This window comes from Cynoglossus semilaevis, chromosome 3 (genome assembly GCF_000523025.1).
Source record: "Cynoglossus semilaevis isolate Cse_v1.0 chromosome 3, Cse_v1.0, whole genome shotgun sequence".
NCBI lineage: Eukaryota > Metazoa > Chordata > Actinopteri > Pleuronectiformes > Cynoglossidae > Cynoglossus > Cynoglossus semilaevis.
The window spans coordinates 8,599,638-8,620,841 of NC_024309.1; the positions used below are offsets into that span (position 1 = coordinate 8,599,638).

At 41.3% G+C, this 21,204-nt stretch overlaps 1 protein-coding gene and 1 long non-coding RNA gene across 25 annotated transcripts in view; both read left to right on the top strand.

Annotated features, from left to right (window-relative positions):
* The window catches only part of znf438 (zinc finger protein 438), a 55,047-nt gene extending 49,077 nt beyond the window's left edge, over nucleotides 1-5,970 (top strand). For 18 of the 24 annotated variants that reach the window (XR_003049334.1, XR_003049336.1, XR_003049337.1 and 15 more), the window contains 7 exons: nucleotides 149-181; nucleotides 1,389-1,545; nucleotides 1,623-1,736; nucleotides 1,812-2,211; nucleotides 2,303-2,482; nucleotides 2,867-2,953; nucleotides 4,243-4,493. The gene's annotated coding sequence lies outside the window, so the exon portion shown is untranslated. Of the gene's footprint in view, nucleotides 1-148; nucleotides 182-1,388; nucleotides 1,546-1,622; nucleotides 1,737-1,811; nucleotides 2,212-2,302; nucleotides 2,735-2,866; nucleotides 2,954-4,242 lie in introns of all 24 variants that reach the window. The other 6 variants (XR_003049332.1, XR_003049330.1, XR_003049317.1 and 3 more) reach the window with 6 other exon arrangements.
* Nucleotides 5,971-21,079: 15,109 nt separating this feature from the next.
* The window catches only part of LOC103377110 (uncharacterized), a 1,987-nt gene continuing 1,862 nt past the window's right edge, over nucleotides 21,080-21,204 (top strand). The window contains exon 1 of the long non-coding RNA XR_521367.3: nucleotides 21,080-21,126. This is a non-coding gene — a long non-coding RNA (uncharacterized LOC103377110). The remainder of the gene's footprint in view (nucleotides 21,127-21,204) is intronic.

Below are 21,204 nucleotides of genomic sequence, written 5' to 3' on the forward strand. Positions count from 1 at the left end.
TGCCTGATTATCAAACAATTCTGTAACAGGGTGACACAGACGAGAGAAAGTCACCTGCAAACACTCTAACACCGCTAATTGATGCAGACTTCCATCATACACACTGGTATGCACCATTTTCTAATTGTGCTTTATCTTTTTTTTTCAGTGAATGGGAACAGGATTAAAATCATATATTCAAGTAAGTATAGTAATAAAAAAAGCTTATGGTCTTCTTTAGGCTGTCATTTCCAATAGAATAGGAAGGAGCCTCACACGTTCTGTAGAGTTCAACTTCTAGAACTATCACAGCAGATTAGAATGGCTACACATCTGCATTTTTACATTTACAATCAATCTGCTGTGTCAGAAACATAAAATTGAAACAACAAAACTAAAACAGTCATAAAGTCCATTGTAGTCTGATTCTGATTATTTTTTACTGTATGACATTGATTTAGTGTCTGTACTGTTCCAAACCTATTTAATGTTTTTGCTGTAATCATTCCTTGACTGTTGGTCCATTGAGCAACTCCCTGTGAAATAAGTTTGGCAGTGTGCTTGTTTCTCAGGGCTTTTTTTTTAACCCCACCAACTCAGTCCTGTGGATTTTTACCTCATAACAAAACCCAATACAAATATACAGTGAACAACAACGTCTCAGTGCGTTTGCAGTATGTTGTAGTACTGTATTTAGTTGGACAAGGTCATTGTGACATCACTCACTGGAAGATGTGTTCTCACTGTGACATCATCACCTGCTGACATCAGCGCTGTCTGCTCCTCTGCCCGTGCCCGCTCGGAGCGATGTGTCAGAGCCGTGACATCATCCCGCCTCTGTCATTGGTCTGCCAATGGCGACACCATTGCAGCCTCACTTCTCTGAAACAAGTGAGTCAGCCGCTCCTCTCTGCCCCACAGATGGGAGAAGAGGTGTGAAGAAATATGGACTTATTCATTATTTATTCAACCATTTACCGGCCTTCAGCACCCGTCAACGTGACATCACTGACGTCTGGACTGTATGCTCTCTCCCTCCTCCCCAGTTTATGTCATCTACGCTTTGAGTGACCTTGTAGGAGTTTGTGCCATTTCTAGCTTGGAAGAATCAAGAGACAGGCTTCAGCAGAGCTACACCCAACAGAGGCAGCTCACACAGCCCTCCACCCTTTAAACCAGTGTTTTAAAAGTCACAAACCTCTGCGACCCACCTGAGGGTCGTGACCCAGTCTTTGGGAAACAATGCTTTAAACCTCCAAAGAATCCAATCTCTCTCTATTATAGAAATAATTAATACAAAAGCAACAGATTGATACTGTGAGGCCCAAGTGAAGAATCCTCAAACATTCAGAAACTTCCAGAATGTTTTTGTTTGATTAATGTTATTGTCACTTTCTGCTTGTCCTTAGTTGTGGCTCCTGGTAAAGAGAATTCTCCTAAGATGACTTCAACACCCTTGTCGGGCTAAATTAGAGGCAACCGTTGGATTAAAGATGGTTCAGATTCCAGCGCAAACAAACAAAAGAGGAATTACAAACCAGGTTTCAAACTCTCCTCTGATTCAAGGTTCGTATGCTGCTGTTAACCTAACCTCACCTAAACTAGGAGCTATGAACAGTATAACAGAGTTATTCGATCAACAGCTCAGCGCTACAATAGCCCCTTCATCGGTACTTTCTTCCAGAGGTAGACTGAATACCTTTTGGCTACAAGTCACAGAAGCAGAGGTGGTCTGGGAGGGAGTGTAAATCAAAGAAGTCAGTGTTCCATCAAAAGGATTGTGAAGTTCCTTCAAAAGGTGCTTTGCTTTTAATCCGACTTGGCCTTTGCAGGGAGGGATCAGAGGAATAGAACTTGTGTCTCTGGGCCTGACGTGGAACCGCCTCTGTGATGTGAGAGAGAGGAGGAAAATTCACAAGACGTTGAAGGAGGTGGCGTCGAAGGGACTGCAATCAAAACTCCATCAGCGTCTGTGGAGCTGAGACCAATATGTTTCAGCCTGTTCCTTTAATCTGGGCCAGGAAAAATGACTTTACTTCTCTAAGATGGTGATGATGAGCCAGTTTACCTACAGTACTCTGCCTTTTTTTAACTTAAGTGGAACACCAGTGCAGGGATTTTTGAAAAAATGGATTTCATCCACAGAACAAAATGCTCATCTACTGACACCTACATTTGCTGAAGTTTATATCAACCAGTGTGCTTGATGGTTTGAAACTCCATACACTGGCTGTAAGTCTATGCTCATAAAAGCAGTATCAGCTGTGAAGGATAGCAACCACAAGGAGTGTTTTATTTTTATTTTTGTGTTGGCTTTATGCAGGACTTGTCCTGGCCTGTCCTAGGAGGAGGAAAGAGGAGACGGCTGGAGGAGAGTGATGCTCTTTAGACGGAGTATCATTTATCGCTGAGCAAAGGAGGCAGACTGTGACAAATGCTGCTCCCGAGCAGAGCTGTGTAGTCCGGCGAAAGATGCTGATGAAAGGAAGGGAGAGAAAGTGAGGTGTGGAGCCAAAAAAATTGGAAAAGAAAAGAAAAAACCGGGCCGTGCTTGTTTGTGTTTCTTCCCGGTGACTCTGCACTCTTCATTAATGCACGGCAATTTACTCGTGGGTGTGGAGTCACAGCATCAAGTCAAGAACAGTATGATCAAACACCAGCGCTGGTGCTAGCCAACTCACAGAGGCAGCCTTTTTGTTTTTCCTCAATATTCTTTTTCCTGCCAGGCTTTATGTCAAAAGGAAGAAAGGCAAAGGTTTGGTTTCCGCGCTAAAACTCTCTCTGATTCATGTTTCCTCTGCTTTGATCTGCAAGCTTATGTGCACAGCCTCAGGATAAACCATTTCAGATTGTCTAAACAATTTCCAATCATTGTTTCCATATTTAGGTTCTTATATGGAGGAGAGAAAAGCAGGGGCCTCGCACGTTAACACGCTCCATTCTGTGCAGCAGTGAAGAAGAGGAGGAGGAGGAGGTGAGTTAGAACCTGATTCTATCCATTAAGACCGGAGCCGACATTGATCTGTTCGGACACAATCCACGTTGGACAAACACACGTGAGTGTGGGCACGTGGACCCACACATTTGCACGAGCGTATGCCCGGGTGAGGTCGGCTCATCCAGGCGAACTGAGAGCTCACAACACCCACCTCCATCTTACCATGCACGCATCTACGTCTCCAAAACTGCCACCACCCACCTCCACTCTCGGCCCATCTGTCTATCTGACCGTACTGCAAAACCACACGAAAACATCTACTCAACAAATCCTACAAACATCTCGAGAATCCTCTAAACCGTGAGGCCGGAGCGCGGCCGCTTAAAACGCTCGTGTGTTTTGCATGACATCATACAGCTGTTTCTCTGGGCAGGACTCTGGTCCAACTAAATAATCCAGGCCAGCTCCATAAAGCAGGGAGTGTCGCCACATAACCCAGCCATGAAATATTACCTAGTATTAAGTCACAGTATCTGTCAGCCTCCTCTTTTTCTTCATGCTTTTAATTGAACATGCAGGAATCCACTTTAACTCTTTACCGCATGATGTTTTCTGAGTAATATATAAAAAAATCAACCCCCCCACAAAAAAAAATCAAATCCTGACACTTGAGGCTGCAGTGTCAAATGTGTTGTATTTTTTGTAGCAGGTGGCTTCACGTTAACCTTTTGCCTACAGTGTGAGCAGCACCTACAGCAGTGTGACACAGAGCAGGGATCTGGTTACAGTACCTCACTCTTCCCTCGTCTCTCTCTATCCCTGCATCCCTGTGGACTCTCATTATACATGACATCAGAGCCTTTCCACAGCCCAGCACAGCTGCGCCCAATGCAGGCGTCCCTGCACTGAGCTGGGTAACACCCACAGCCATCTCCACCTCCAACATCCCAGAAGAACACAATAGCCATCATTGACGCTCGTTTGGCTAATATGTCTCAATGTAAGAATGTTCACGTGTGAAAATACAAATAAAAAGATGTGCATCAAATGTCCCAGGCAGACCACGGTATCTATGGTGATTGGCCAGTGACTTAAAATCTGCTGAGTGGGTGTTTTCCTGTGAAAACGCATCAGTCACTGTGACTGTGATGAACTACGAAGACGTGTCCAATCACAGCCCTGTCACGACAGTTACAGTGTGAAACTGTCTGAACTCTTCACTGTTGGTGAATCTGTTTTTTTTTTCATGTCAACAAAAAGAGAGAAAAGTCTAAATCCTCCGCACAAAAACGTATTTCAACACTGCTTCTCTTTTCCCCTCGCAGTATTCCCGTCGCTTCCACTGAGGAATGTTAACAGGTGTTGGCTCCGCTTTAATTCTGCAAGAAGTGTAACGGGACAAAAGAACAACTGGCTGAAGCATCTGTTCTCTGCCCAGTGGGGAAACTGGATCCTGGGCCAAAATCACCCCTGAGACCCAAAAAACAGAGAGCTACTTTTCCCTCTGCCTGCTGTTTATCACAGCTGAAGATGTTTAGCTACAGTTTTCAGTAACTGTGGAATAGTCCAAATAAATCCTTACTGTCTTTTTGGTCAATCACTACTATATTTGGTCAACATTTTTACACCATCCTTCACCTGAGACTGCACGTGAGTCGGAGGAGTCTTTGGGATATGAACCCAACCCAGTTATCCATCCTGCTGCTGGTGTGGCCGTACAAGTATACATTTTTTTCTCATTAATGTAGACACAGCACCCCATATTGACAGAAAAACAGAATTGTTGACATTTTTGCAAATTTATTCAAAAAGAAAAACTGAAATATCACATGGTCAGAAGTATTCAGACCCTTTACTGTGACACTCTATATATTTAACTCAGGTACTGTCCATTTCTTCTGATTGTCCTTTAGATGGTTCTACACCTTCACTGGAGTTCAGCTTGGGTTGATTGGACTTGATTAGGAAAGCCACACGCCTGTCTATATAAGAGACCTTACAGCTCACAGTTCATGTCAGAGCAAACAAGAATCCTGAGGTCAGAGCTCAGAGACAGAATTGTGGCAAAGCACAGATCTGGGGTTCTCAAACTGTGGTATGAGGGGGAGAATATTAACAATGCAAGTATTGTGAGCAAAAGTGGACGTGGTTCAATGTAACCACACACACTTCAGGGTGCGTCTGTGTGTGTGTGTGTGAGGAGTTTACAGAGTGCCCCAGTAAGAAGATGCATTTTGAGGATGAGCTGCTGTCAATCAAAAACCACTTTAATGTCAGGAATCCCGGACTTGATGGATGAACCTTCTGAACTGCATCACTCACAGACAAGAAACACCTACATACTGACCCCTAGAGCTCCAGGAACACGTTGCACGTGTATTTAATAGTCATCATTTATTCTGTGCAGTCTGTTTATTATTAATTACTTTGTTTTTTGTTTTGTTTTTTGGTGAAAGAGTATGTATAAAACAAAGCACCAGTTGATGTGAACCATGCAACAGGGCTGTTTAATACGTACTTGGCACCACCTACAGGACAGAAAAGATGAGCTTCATGGTCAGTGCTGATACAAAATAACAGTATATTTGCACAAAACACTAAACTCTTCCTTTAAGGTCTATGAAGCTAATAGAGAAAAACAAATGTGGAGATTGTGGAGCAGCTAGTTTTAAGACATTAGACACATTCGTACACACACTGACTGTTGTCCACTGAGATAATGATCATTTATTTTATGTTTTATGAGGACACAGAACATTGGGTCTAATATTATTTCCCTTAAATAAACATAAATGTAGGTAGATAGAGAGATAGATAGTGTCAGGTCTGTCTGTTCCCTTTTCCTGCCGTGTGGGGTAATCAGTGTCAGCACCCTCACCTGTGTCTCTTGATGTGTGTATCTGGTCAAGTATGTTCCTGTGCTCAGCTCAGTTTATGCTTCAAGTTCTTTGATTGTACATAGTTCATACCTCGTCTGCTTTCCCAGCCTTGTGAAGAAGTAAGTTTTCTTGTTTTGGTTTTGCACTTTTCAGATAAACTACCTGCACCAGAAAGAATCTCTTCAGTACTGCATTTGGGCCTTCTGCCATGTTGATGGCAAATCCTGACAGACAGACAGACAGACAGACAGACAGATAAAAAAATAGACAGATAGGAAGATAGTCAGACAGACAGATAGATAGACCGACAGATAGATAGACAGATAGTTAGACAGACAGACAGACAGATAAAAAAATAGACAGATAGGAAGATAGTCAGACAGACAGATAGATAGATAGATGGATAGATAGATAGATAGATAGACAGACAGGCAGACAGATAGATAGATAGATGGATAGATAGATAGATAGATAGACAGACAGAGAGGCAGATAGACAGACAGACAGACAGACAGACAGACAGACAGATAAAAAAATAGACAGATAGGAAGATAGTCAGACAGACAGATAGATAGACCGACAGATAGATAGACAGATAGTTAGACAGACAGACAGACAGATAAAAAAATAGACAGATAGGAAGATAGTCAGACAGACAGATAGATAGATAGACAGATAGATAGACAGACAGACAGATAGACAGATAGATAGACAGACAAACAGACAGACAGATAGATAGACAGATAAATAGACAGACAGACAGACAGACAGACAGATAAAAAAATAGACAGATAGGAAGATAGTCAGACAGACAGATAGATAGATAGACAGATAGACAGACAGACCGATAGATAGACAGACAGATAGGCAGATAGACAGACAGACAGACAGACAGATAAAAAAATAGACAGATAGGAAGATAGTCAGACAGACAGATAGATAGATAGATGGATAGATAGATAGATAGATAGACAGACAGACAGACAGATAAAAAAATAGACAGATAGGAAGATAGTCAGACAGACAGATAGATAGATAGACAGACAGGCAGACAGATAGATAGATAGATGGATAGATAGATAGATAGATAGATATATAGACAGACAGACAGATAGACAGACAGACAGACAGATAAAAAAATAGACAGATAGGAAGATAGTCAGACAGACAGATAGATAGACCGACAGATAGATAGACAGATAGTTAGACAGACAGACAGACAGATAAAAAAATAGACAGATAGGAAGATAGTCAGACAGACAGATAGATAGATAGATAGTCAGACAGACAGATAGATAGACAGACAAACAGACAGACAGATAGATAGATAGCTAAGCTAACCATCTGCTTCCTTTGGTTTAAAAGAAGAAAAAAAAGTTTAAAAATCCCCTGAGGATCATAAGGTCAGTCATCCCCTGAAGAGATCTGGAGGAGACAGCTGTTACCCCACCCCCCACCCCACCCCACCCCTGTACCTAGCAGCCAGCACCTACACACACAGACAGGAAGTAATGATAACTTGTCTGGATCCCCTCCAGGACCCTGGGTGCTGCAGAGCCATATGGCTGTTGGAGGTCACCACCTCCACTTAGGCTTCGGAGGCCCCTCCATTCTCATTGGATTAGACACATTTGATTTAATCACCTCCACTGAGGCGCCTGCTCTTTCATTTAATTTCAACTTATGTTTTACCATAAGTCATGCCCCCCCAAAAAGGGATTCATGTCAAAAGAACTTTCCATAGACTGAGAAAGGCAACCAGGAACATTAAACTGGATCACACCCTCCACTGCCCGATGTGTGTATTTTGCTTAGTTTACACGTATGAGTACGCGGTTTACACTTGGAGGGAGCTGGCAGCACAGGCCTCTCTGAGGTAAGACACGCTAGATGGAAAATACCCCTCAAGTCCATCCAAAAGTATTCAACATGTTGTTTTTCTTTCTTCTTTTTTTTTGCATGTCTTCCCACATCACTTTTGATCTCGGAGCCTTGGTTCATCTACAGTACTGTGAGTATCTGCTTCTTTACACTGTCACCTCTGTGCTTCAGGCTGTTTCATTTAAATTGGATTTAAGGGATGGTATCCAAAGTCTGAGAGCAACAGCTATCTTCTGGATAAATCTGTCAAATGGCACCAAAAAAGAGGAAAGAAATCTAGTTACATCTGCTTCTGAATAAATAAAAATACGCTAAACTATTTTTTCAAATTAAAGTTAACATTAGGCAGTACTATTCAAATAGTGGGGCGGGTCCCCCTGAGGGGCGCGATGATGTACAGGGAGGGGCTGAATGAATGATAATGATAACAAGCCTCCAGTCACTAGGTGGCAGCAACTCATAAAGTGTTTTGTACAGATAAAAAATATACATGTTATCAGGTTCTCAAAAGTATTTCAATTTGAGGGGGTGTGGGTCGAGGGGTGCAGGGGTGTGAAAACATTTCTGTCCCTACGGCTTTTTACTTTGCTTCATATTCCTTGATCCTATATGGTTAATTATTTTCCTAATATTTTGCCCCCTCAATATGGAATTTGATGTGTGCTGCTTACTTTAAAACAGTGTTTACCAGAATCTACTGCAAAGGATTTTGGACTTTACCAAGCCTAATATCAGCCTTTACACTACTTCGTCTTTATACACAAATATCACATAGCTTCAGGTCCTTCATTCTGAGTGAGAACAGAGAAAGTAAGAAGAAAGAGGTACGATGTACACTATGGGAGTACTCCCAGTAGTCTATGCCTAGCGCATGTTAACTGAAGCCCTCACTTGGGTTAACTTAGATAGTATTTTTCAAAAACCTCCAACTTGACATGCACTCCCGAAAAGATTCATTAACTGAAAACGACAACATATGACATGACGACGTATTCGTCCGTCGACGTCAAAATGATGGAACATGACCATGAAGTGTCGTAGTAGTACGAGTAGATACAACAAAATTCGGATATAAAATAACAGTGGAACTAAGTTGTTGCCATAAAAAAGAGAAAATGTTTCAAGTGAACGACAGAATCTTTAATGAGTAAAACTCCACTTTATTTCTACCTCCACAATCACCGCTCCAACTTCCTTCTACTGTCCTCACTTTGTCCCCGTCTCTCTGCAGAGATAAGTCACTTCTGCAGCTTTTAAATTCCAAGTCTCTCTCCTATTTAAAAATGCTGCAAGAAATGGAAATCTGTGAAAGACGGCACACACTTGGGGAAACGTCTCTCTGTGGGAGCAGTTTTCTATGTGTGAGTGTGTGTGTATAATGAATTCCGGGCTACCTGAATGAGCTGATAAACACCAGCAGACACAGGAAATGCAGCAGCAGCGGTGGCAGTGGATGGTCGACTCTAGCCGTCTCCATCTGTTGCGACTTTTGAAAAGAGTGCCTGGAAACACATTTGTGTTGTTTGGCGTGTTCTTTCAGATGGAAATAATCCACCCGTTTCTCTTTGCTCTCCCTGAACCTTTCATTGAAAGGTTGGAGGATGTTTTTATCGCACGCTGTGTTTAAATCGTCTCAGTGATTCCACTGCCCCGTTTGAAATACACAGAGAGAACTCCTCTGGGCAGTGTGCACTCTCTACATGTGAGACAACAATTAACAAATGTGTTACAACAGGACACATTTGAAATGAATTATATTTTTTAATAGCTCATGGTATTAATAGTAACATTAATAATAATAATAATAATGAAATGAACAGTACTACTACTATTACGAAAATGTATATTTTGTATAATTTATGTATACATGTAATTTTAATATTACTATGAATATTTTTATTTTTTATTTTATTACTTTATAATAATAATAAAAATATAAATTATAAAATGTATAATATTACTACTATAATGTACTAAAACAAATACTACTACTACCATTACAACTAATATTATTATTAACAATAATATAATGATAATGATCATTAAATTAGTTGTACTAATACTGCTTTTACAAGTACAACAAATAATTTAAAATGGACAATAGAATAATGTATAATAAGAATAATATGATAAAATTAATGATATTACTGCTATTACTACTACAATAATAATAACAATATTGAACTCTATTAATCCCACATTTGGAAAGTTCTAATGTTAACAGCAGATCTGCTGCAAAAAGCTGCCACTTGCAAGCGCCAAATTTATGGTTCCTTTGGGGGAATTTAACCGAGGACTACCTGCTTTCTGCTTCTGAGTTAGGCATGCTAATAACATCAATAACAATAATTGATTATGATGACAATAATGTACCAATTTTGACAATGTTATTATTATTTATTATATTATTATTTTATTTTCTTGTTTTTATTGTAGTTTTTGTTTTGTTTTGTTTTTTGTTTTGTTTTTTTTATAGATGTCTTTAAAGCCAAATACCTGCAGCTACAGACGCACACTCAGTCCCAGCAAAGCTGCTTCATCTCTGACAATCTGATGAACACAACACTGGCCAACACCTTCCATTTGCCAACCAAATGTTTTAAGATTTCTGGAGGTGCTCTACACACTCCTTCCAGCTGCTGACATGTAGCAGCAAACATTACAGCTCACAGCAAGAGGCAGATGTAAATACACTGAGGCCAGCATCCACACGTAGACAAACACTGAGTTCTCACATGGCCCGTTTCTCCTGTTCATGGCCACAGCACACGTTCAACCACTGGTCAGAGGGTTGGACACCAAACATGAGCTCCACCCTAACCCTAAGTCAGCAACATGTGGGCAACAGCAACGGTATTTTTGAACTTGTGTTTTCTGGACGTGTGCCTCAAAAAGAATGTGTTTATTGTTGAAATCATGAGTAAATTTTCTGAAGAAATGTGTTTGTTTTATTGGATCAACAAAAAGCTGCCAGTGTCCAGGAAAGATTTCTCAAAGTTTTAAGGTCTTAATTATTAAGCTGATTGGAGGTTTGACAGATAAGTGTGATTTCCCACTAGGGGCAGGGCGTGTTGTCGGCAAAACGCAGGTTTCAGTACTTTAACTCAGTGGTTCCCTGGGACTAAGGAAGGAAGGAGCAAGATAGAAGAAAGAATGTTGTGTCCTGAAAACAAAATTAGCAAAAACTGAAACTAAACTGCCAAACTGGACGGAAATAAATAAAAATTAACAAACAAGCAAACAACATTGCAACAGTCAGTTCAACAAAAGAACTATTGTCTTACTAAAAGAGTTTGGAAACCACTGCCTAAATGTCAGATGGGTCTCTTTAGAACCTCATGAACGTTCACTAGTGCCAAATGCTTTACTGGCGCACCTATATAATTAAGCATCTGTAGTACATCAATCGCTGTCGCAAACGCTCAGGTTTTTAAATATAAAACTTTCACAAATGTGGTGCACGTTGGTTGTTGTTCATTGAGTGGCTTTAATGACTCGTTACCGTTGCTGAGGAGTAAACAGGAAGTGACAGACTGTGACTGTTTCCCATTACGAAGGTGAACGATCCAAAGAGCTGACACACAGAGTGCTGTTGGACTTTAACAAACCCGATGTGTTTATTTGTGTTGAAAAGCTCAATGTGGTCTAAGCTGACGCCACAGCTGGATTTCAGATGTAAAAGAACGGGAAAGAGACGGAGACACGATCGGAATTCGGCTCTCCGTTTGAAGAGAAATTGAGAAAAATCACATGTGTTTGTCTTCCTCCTCACACCCTCTGATGATCAGGTTGAACGTCAGGACTTTGTTCGTGCTCCGCAGCAATTTCAGCGGCAGCTTTTGGTTAAAATCGAATTAGAAGGGAACAGTAAAATGCATATTAGATGACCTGTCCTAGTGTGATTAGGGTTGTATGGTGTGTATAATGTATGTTGGAATTATTGGCTAATGTGTCATTGACCGTATGCAGATGATGGTGATTTCTCTCTAACAAACGTGTTAAACATTGAAGGGCTAGAGTTTAAAACGCAGCTTTTCCAAACAGCAGTAACATTTATTGAACAGTCTAATGCTTCCCCATGATTTGGGGAGGTGGGCCACAAGGTCAAAGGGCATTCTGGGAAATGTAGTTTATCAGAAACATAACATAAAGGTAGTTGGAGATTGGAATTGTGAATACTTAACATGCATATATATATATATATATATATATATGGCTCAATAAAATATATGTGGAGGGACAGATTTGGCCCATGCGCCAAGTTAAGTGCGCTAAGTTTGTGACATATGTGTCATATGAGTGCAATAGATTCTGGTTCTGGTTCATTACCAGGCTTGGTTTAACACATTGAACCTACAATACACATATAAACAAGTAAAGATATGTTTGCCTTTCTGTCTCTGTAATTCAGTTATCCTCTGCTCCTGGAGGTCGCGTGTTGAACTGCAGGCAGCTAAAGCCTTTCAACCTCTGATCCCTGCCCTGAGAAACAGTAACTTTTACTTCTTTTACCTCTAATGCCATGTCTTCTTATGAATAAGAACGATGACTGCTGGAACATTAACATGTCCAAAAAGATGGAGGTTATTTGAACTAATGTGGTGGCATCCTGAGGAGCCTGTGGAGCAGCAGTGCATGACATGCCAGAGTCCACATCATTAAGCAGCACACTTGCATGCAAATGCACACACACACACACACACACACAGAGAGAGTCCACGTGTAGTGAGTCAAGAACTCAAATGCCTGCCTGTACAGGAGGCTACTCTCTACTTTACCACAATCTGGGGGTTTCCCCCCTCCCTCCACTGGACAGACCTCTGGCCAGGCCCAGCTTGGAAACAGGTCACATTCTCCAAGGTGTGTCTAAACAGAGATGACATGAGGATGTGCTGGCATGGTACGTCGCTCCCGAAGTCCCAGCCAGAAAAGAACCCGTGCTTGTTTTCTTTTCCCTCGTTCTCTTCTTTCCTTTTCTTCTCTATTCCCCACTAAAGAGCAGCGCTCTGCCAGAGAAAACACAACCGTTGTTTGTTTTAATGGTTGTTCCATTTCTCGGTTTTATCCAGGCGTAAAATACCTGCAGTGGTCGAGAGAATGGGCAGCAGCGGAATGATACTTGTGGTGATTGGGATAATGCGCCTACGGCCCGAGGAATTCTCTCTCAGTTGCGGTTAAAAACGTTTCTGTTTTGTTTGAGGTTTTTGAAAATGTATTCTTTTGTCTTGTGGTTCATTACATGACACACTAGTATTCGCGAATAATCACATCGTTCTTAGGATAAATATCCATCGACCCAACAATAAGCTGATATATTAAAAATACAGTGGTTTTCTGCAAAAATATAGTTGTTTTTTTTTCTTCTTCTTGTTCTTAGGTAGATGTGGATCTTGGCCAGATTCCTGATTCCTGCAGGCTGCATCAGTTCGGAGTGACACCTTCATGTGAAACAAGATGTCTTCATTTCCACTGACTCACAGCGCACGGTGAGCAGAACATATTTAAGATCCCCTCAAGACATGTTACAAAAATACTCTCCGCGGGAAAAAAAAAAATTCTTCTTCTGATTGTGTTTCAGCGTGATCGTGGAGTTGTATTGATGGTTTACAGTACATTTATGGAAATTGGAAGATGAATCAGGATTGGCTATCGCACAGGCTTTTGTGTGCTCACATCTAAGATTGGGAGAGAGTGCAGGGTCTTTGCAGCTTCTCGGGTCAAAGTTTCTCTGAAGAGAATCTTCTAGAAAAGTTATTGATTAAAGCAACTGAATAAAACAACAACTGAGACTTTAATAACATTATGACTGTTCCGTTAGATATGATATGATTTTTAAACATTATATCAAGCTTTTGATCAAAGCCTGCATAAATTTCCTGATGCATCGATGATGACGTCCGCAGGTTGGAAATTTTGAAGAGCAGGCGTTGCTCCTTTGTGTTTTTAGCTGATAACCTGTTTATAGCCGACTTCAGAGGATCACAGCTTCCTCTTTAATGGAACTGCAGTATGAACTCCCCACACTGAGTGGATTGCTTTGGCTTGCATCATTTTGTATCCTTGGCTAAATTTGTCTTTTTTTTTCTATATAGAAATAAAACAACTCTGAGCTGCTCTGTTGAAAAGGTACTAGAGATCAGTGTGTACAGAATATGACCAGAGGGATGACACCAGGTCCCGGCTCCAGGCGGAGATGATGTCACTCTGGTCACACAGACTTAATAACACGACCCGTGTCTAGTTTACACTGACAAATCAAAGCCAGTCGAAGCAGAAGAAGAAGAAGTAGAAGAAAGATATTTTTAGGTTGTTGCTTGAAGCACAGTTGTTTTGTGTGTTGTGGTCTGAGGTTGTGGGGTTAAATCTACCGGTCAGTGGCGAAGTTAGAGCAGAGTCACACAAAGTTTCAGGGGGCGGGAAGAGCCATACGGAGACGGACACGTGGAGAAGCGGTTGGTTGTGATGAGGTCACAGCGGACGGCAGAGAGGGCACGAGGTCTGGTCCGAGTTAGACCTGAACTACAGTGAAAAGAGACGTGTCTGAAACTGATCATTGATTTAATGTTTTGACTGACATGCAAGTTGTCTTGAAGTTTGTTGGAGGGCCAGACAGACAGACAGACACCTTTAGGGGGGGTTGATGATTTTCTCTTAAATCCTCACAATTTTGTAATCCAGTCACAGGCCAGATTGGTTGGTTTGGTGAGCAGGATTTCACCTGCAGGCCGCCATTTTAAAATTACTGTCCTAGCTGTTGTTTGGAGGAGCTTGATTGTCATTTTTATCTTCATTATGACTTGCCATCACATCCTTGTAGATGTTTCCAGCCTGTCTCGCTGCCTCGGTGAGAGACGACGACACATTCCAACTGGAGCTGAACTAAAGAGAGAAGCCCTGTTTTTGTTTCCCTTTGCTTCCAGACCAAGTGCCCGGGCTGAGTCAGTCTCTCCTCTTGGTTACGCTACTTTGTGTTTGTTGTTTGGCTCCATGCATGGCTCAAATTATACACCTGACCCTCTCCTCTGTTCCCTGCAAACGCACTTCGGCGTTTGATGTGAAGCTCAGACCAGCACATGTTTTCTACATGACACAGAAAAACCACTTCCTGTTTTACAAATCCAAAAAAAAATCCACTTTGTCTTTGTAGTCTAGCAGAAAATAACATGCGCAGCAAGCCAGCCAATGGGAAAACAACCACAGGCCATCTCATATATGTCACTGTTATTTACACTAACTGCTGCCCTGCTCAAAATCCTCCACAAACAGGAGGGGGGGTACTCAGTTCTCACCTGTTCCCTGCAGCGGGCTGTGCCTCAGGATGATAGAGGTGAAGGCAGGAGTTTGAAAAGAGCAGTGACAGTTTGTTGGTGTTGATTACAGGTGTAGAGGCCATGATGAGGATAGGTGACAGTGGGAGAGCAGTCGCTGCACTTCAGCCGAAAAACACCGTTTTGTTCCTTGGAAAGTGACTCTCTCTCTCCAGCACACACACAGTGCCTGGTGGGGGAGCTCTTCCAAAGTCTATGACATCTCCACGCATGATTGAGGCAGTGATTGAGAAACTGAAGAGAATCGTGTGACCCAGGCTGCTGCTTTGAGCTGCTAAATGGAGAATAAAGCCACGGGGTTTTATCACTTCCACACTTTGCACGTTGACTTTCAGCACTCTAAGTTACAATAATGGAACCTGACAGACTTTAAGAGTTACAGCAGGTTACATCCAGACCCAAAGCATGGGAGACATAGGCCTTTTTAATATATAGCAGCCGAGGGTTTGGACAAAAATGTGATACTGCTTAAAGATCTATATTATTTGGCGCTGCGCTGCCTGGGAAGCTGGAGCCAGTCCCAGAAGTCATGAGGCAAAGGCAAATTTTCTACATTCATACTAACGCTCCAGGGTCAACTGATGACCTTTTGACCCTTTCCCTAATCTGCATGTATTTGGACTGTGGATAGACACCAAAGTACCAGAACATAGATGCAACACATGGGAAGAACATGCAGAAAGACTGTGATCAAGTAATCACCTTGCTGTTAGGCAAGAGAAGGAGCAAATTGTTGTGGATAAAATTCTGATAATGAATAGACATTACGTCTGCAATATAATGATTTTAAAATGTTTTTTTTACATATATGTCTGCTCTCTTTTCTTTTCTTTCTCATCTCTTATACATTATTTATTAACATGTTGTTCACATTCACTCCAATCATGACAGACTTAATGGACAACAGTGACGGTTCTGAACTGCTGGAACAGTTCCTCAGAAGTTCTGCTCTCACTCACACATCTGTTCCTCCACCTCTGTGGGAGAAGTTTGCCACAAACACATTACGTAAGGTACAGCAGTATTTTCTCTCTTTTTATCACACATATGGAATAACTTGCCAAAAATGTTACATTCACATTTTTTCTCTGCATGGAATTTACCAATTCAAACTTTCCCAAGGCTCTCGTGAAGGTCACTGCTGGGTTATCAAAAAATAGGTTTACACTTTACTTTTCACTGATCAGGTGAAAACATCAAACATTGTCTGAGACGTGAGGATTCACTGCGTTCATTTCCAAACCAAACATCTTACAGATTTTAAAGGGCCGATTCATTTGAAAACAGCTTAAAGGTTCAAGTCTAATTCTCATTGTGAATCAATATTTGTTATAATCATTCTGTGTGTATTTCATATTCTTCGTCCCAAAAATAGTTTAATAACCTAATCCTGTTTCAGTGTTTGCTTTTCTTCATCGTGTTCACTGTTTCTGAGGTAAGGCGTATTTCACAGTCGTGTAGTTTCCCAAACAGTTTCTACTGAGGTTCCTGCAGAAGACTAATTCCAATAATTAGCACAAACAGAGACGGGTCTCTGCTGGGACACTCGGAGTTAATCGCATCTAATTAATAGCGGCGGCTAATAGTTAAACTAACAAAGTCACTCGTCAGTGCACAGCAGGTCACTGTAATGTGTTTGGCGATAAGGACGAGAAGGACTTCTTTGTAATGAATGGAAACACTAAGAATGTTTGATTGTTTTTGTGAGACATCCGTCCATCCATCCGTTCTCTGCTGATTCATTCAGATCTTTAAGAAAGCTATGGCTCACCAGTCCATCTCAGGGCCAAATATACAGAAAAAAACATCATTCACACTCCAAAAATCCACAGCCAGAGTTGGAGCTTTTCACACCTAATATCTTTTACATTTTCAATTCAACCTGACCTTTAATCTGCATATACCTGTACCATGTAATGTAATTAATTGAAAGAAAATAGAATTAATTAAAATTACAATATAGTTTTACATCCCACTGTAAAATAACCATAGAATTTGTGAATGGGCAGAGTATTTTTACCTGGCTTTTTTAAGATAGGCTATGATGCATTTTCTATAGACATTTCAAGCAAATAAAACAACAATAATAATAATAATAATAATACTCATCATCATCCTAGGGGTTTTCGTGCAAAAAATATTTCTTCAACCATCTGGTTTAATGGTTTTAAATTCCATTTTCCTCTTTTCTTCTAATTCCAGATTGTGCGGACAGACGACTGGCACGGTATAAATGTCATCGTGGGCTACTCCAGGTAATTTCCCTCTCCATATGGCAATAAAAACTCAGTCTGCAACAGTTTTATTTTAATATTTAAAGGGAAATTTGGTAAGTGGTCCATGACTTGTTCTTACGTGGTCATAAAATAACCATTAGATCTTCTCTCATCAAATACCACCTACTTTGTAGCCGCAAAGGAAAGAAGGTTAACTCCGGTCATAAACCCGAGACATAAAGTCTTTACTTACAAAGGCCTGGTGCTGAAGTGTGTGGTCGCCTGTTCAGATGGCACAGAGCCCTCACCCCGCTCTTACAGAGGAGCGTCTCTGTTGAAGTTGGACTGTGGACAGGAAAGACAAAGCAGGTTAGGGGACACGAGGCTCATAGCTGTGCTGTACAGTATATACAAACAGTAGGTCCAGCCCACGTTTATGTAGTCCATCTGGGTACAATCCCGACCTGAATCTGGATTAGTGGGCATACTGTAGTTTACTGCTAAAAGCTACGGGCACAACAAAAGGAAAAGAAAAATCCTCTGAATTTAATTTCCCATAAATCATCTCAACATAGAATCTTTGAAGTGGCTTGGGCTTAGAGCACTTTCCAACCGTAAGAGGTGGAGGCAGTGACAGTAAGTGGTGTGTGTGTGTGTGTGTATTGGAACGGGGGGGCGTCAGCTCAGGAGCATTCCCAGAATTAATGATTTAAGAGGTAAGGAATCGGTAGTTGTGAAATGAAGTTGGTGACGTTAAGGGTGAAAGTGTTTAAGAGACGCAAAAGTAGATTAAAACAAGGGCAGGTGACGAAAGGAGAGGCAAGATGAGGTGGCTGAAGATGAGAGGAGAAAAGAGGAGAGGTAAAGGGAGAAGGAAGAAAGAAGAATGTGGAGAGAAGAGGATGTGAGGAGTCAGAAAAAGGAGCTACAGCTGTATTGTGATGCTGAGAGCATGTGATAATCCACACATAAATAGAAAGTGTGAACCAAAAGGAAACACAGCAATAGAAGAATACCTGCTAAGCCTTATTTGGAATCTCGTTGTTTGCAGCTTGTCATCTTCTGTGGACCCAGAAGTGGGAGGGAGGGAGGGGGAGCAGAGGAGGGAGGCAGTGCCGTTGTACGGGCATGTGGCCAAATGTGAAACCTGTGGGGGGAAAAAGACTCAACTGTGCCTGTTTGCACCTTAGCCCGTGTTGAATTAATACTGTTATGAGCAACAAAACGTTAGATTAGCGTGGAGGTGGGCAGATGGTTAAGAGCATTAGGCAGATACCTGCCAAGAGGGGCCGCTCACTCCTGCCCCAGCTATTAGAATTCACAGGCAGCCCCAGCTGCTGAGCAGCCATGGCATATGGCCCGCTAAATATTGACTGATGTTTTAATTACCCTTTGGAACAATCTAATAATGAATCAAAAATCACAAAACTGTTTCTCTTTTATTCCCCCTGCATAACAAAGCTACGACTCCCTCCTGTGGACACTTTGATTAAAGCACCTCAAAGGTGTGGTGTTTACATCTTTTATCTTTTCTTCACAAGCATGGTCACAATCCATTAATCACTTAATTTGAAGTATAAATCACAGACTAGAGATCGGACTGAGACGCTGTGACTCGAGCCGTACCGGATCATTTGGTACCAGTCTGCAGAAAAACAAATACTAATAAAAAAAGTAACGACCAAATCGGCCAAATCCGGCCCACCAAACTGTCCTATCAGGACCAAAACTGGATTCCTAAATAAACGTTAAATAATAATGTTAGACAAAAATGTGATTTTACTCGACACTCAAAAACATTGGGTCTTGTTTACAACATTGAGAACTGTGGCCCTTACTTGCAGGCTATATCTGTCTATACAGAAGATTGTCTTGGGCTTAAGAAGGGATCCCTGTTTGACTGTGGTTTATATCTGTGTGTGTTTGTTGCTGTGTCCTGTCAACCACTATTTTAAAACCTTCTTATACAGAATTAAGCACATTACTGTAGCAAAGGGAGAAAAAGAGCTTTTGTCGTCATAGCTAAGTACACAAAGCTCCTTTTGACAACCACTGAATTCAAACTAAAACTGCACCAGTGCCAGTGGAAGTCAAGTCCTGGTAATTTAGCAAATTTGGGAAAATGTACCTGAGCCCTGAGCTTAACTGCAGGAGTGTTTAACTGTGACACATTAAAGTTTACAGGCTGCCAGACATGGACTGTTGAAATTATTTGAACCAAGTAATGACATTTCCTGGGCTACTTCCCACTGCTGTTACACAAGAAAGTGTAGGGGTTTTATATTTTGTTTTGTTGACGTTTTTATTCTTACCTAATCCATTTACAGCATAACATACATTTCTGGAAACTTTACAATCCCCTAGATTTAAAACAATTATTAATTAAATAATTAAAAATATTTAACATTGTTTTTAAGGGGTAATAAAATGGAGAAATTAAAAATTGTACTGGTGTCTTTTTAGGAACATTTATTTACCTGATTTTATAATTGTTATATACAGTGCAGTATAGATGGACATCTGCTCCATTGGGTTTAGGCGTTTTGACTTTTTAGCTGAGAATTTGATGATATGTTAAGGCCATTGCATTTTCCTACCTTAGGCCTTAAACAGTTAAACTAAATCCTAGAGTATAAACTTTTCAAGGAAACAATGTAGCTGTTATGAGCGTTTGTTTTTGAAAATAATTTGATTTGAGTGCATGTGTTTCATTTATATATGTGTAGATACAGTCTCTACAGCTCTGTGCCTGTCACCGGACAAGGGTTAAAAAAAAACAGCTGCACTTAGATCTGTGGTCAGAGATAAAATATGTAATTTCTCACCCAACCGTCATGGGAACAGAGTTTGGTGCTAAAGTGTTTTTCTTTGCATTTTTAGTGCTTTTAATTCATTGACTACATACACAGCACCTGCTGTATTTGGCACCTAGTAGTGTTGATGTGTGTGTGCACGTGTTGGTGCAGTTTGCATTCACTTATAGCAACTGTATTATCACAGAAAGTCTGGTTGGAGCTCCGCTCCGGTGGTGTTTGCACAGCAGCGTACTGTACATTTTATTTCCTTCACAGAAACAAAGTAGAGCCATGGATAGGGCCCGGATGGAGGAGGTATGGGGGGGATTGGCTGCTCTGAGTGGGTGTGAGGGAGTGAGTGGGAGCGGAAACATGCCTTGTCGCACATCAAACTCCTCGCAGGCTGGAGGAGGAGTTCAGAGGAGGCATGCGGAAGAAATGTAAAAAAAAATCGGCGAAGGCTCTGCATCCAACGACTTAGCATGAAAGAGAGAGGGCGAGCAGATGAAGAACAGTGAGAACCACACTACTTCTTGCCAACCGCTGTGGAAAAAGCAGCAGCTTCTTCTCTGTATTGCTGTTGTTTCAGGGCAGGCTGTCAGTGAGGTTGTTAAAATATGAAGCAACAGTTGGACGGACAGAAACCTGCTGTGTATATTGTTCTACTTTGATTACATGAAATTCCCCTCTAATTTTGCCTGTTCCCCAGCACAGGCCAGCAGCTGATATTGAGAACATCTGAGAGCTCTCAGTGCAAAAGTGTGTGTGTGTGTGTGTGTGTGTTGGAGAATGGCCTGGAAAATAAGGCTATGAGGTTTAATGGCTGATTGAATCTTTCACCTCCACATATGTGCAGTGTCACATAGGTAACTGGGTTTCACAAGATCCACGGAGCCCGTCTGTGTAAAAACACATAATTCAAATGAAGGTTGTTCAACAAAAAGAACTAGAGAACCAGACGACAAGAAATCAATATCTTTAAAGATGTCAGTAGTGCAGTGCATGTACTTTTAAATACTGCGGTCATCTCACACAATTATGTACAATGACACCACTTTCTTTGTTAAGTCATTTTATCGACAATAGTGCGTTAGGTAAACTTTTTTGTCGGTAGGTAAACATGCTAGCTTTTAGTGCTGCGGTGCAGCGTTCTCAGCTGTGTAAACTGCACAGCGAATGGCTCGTCCG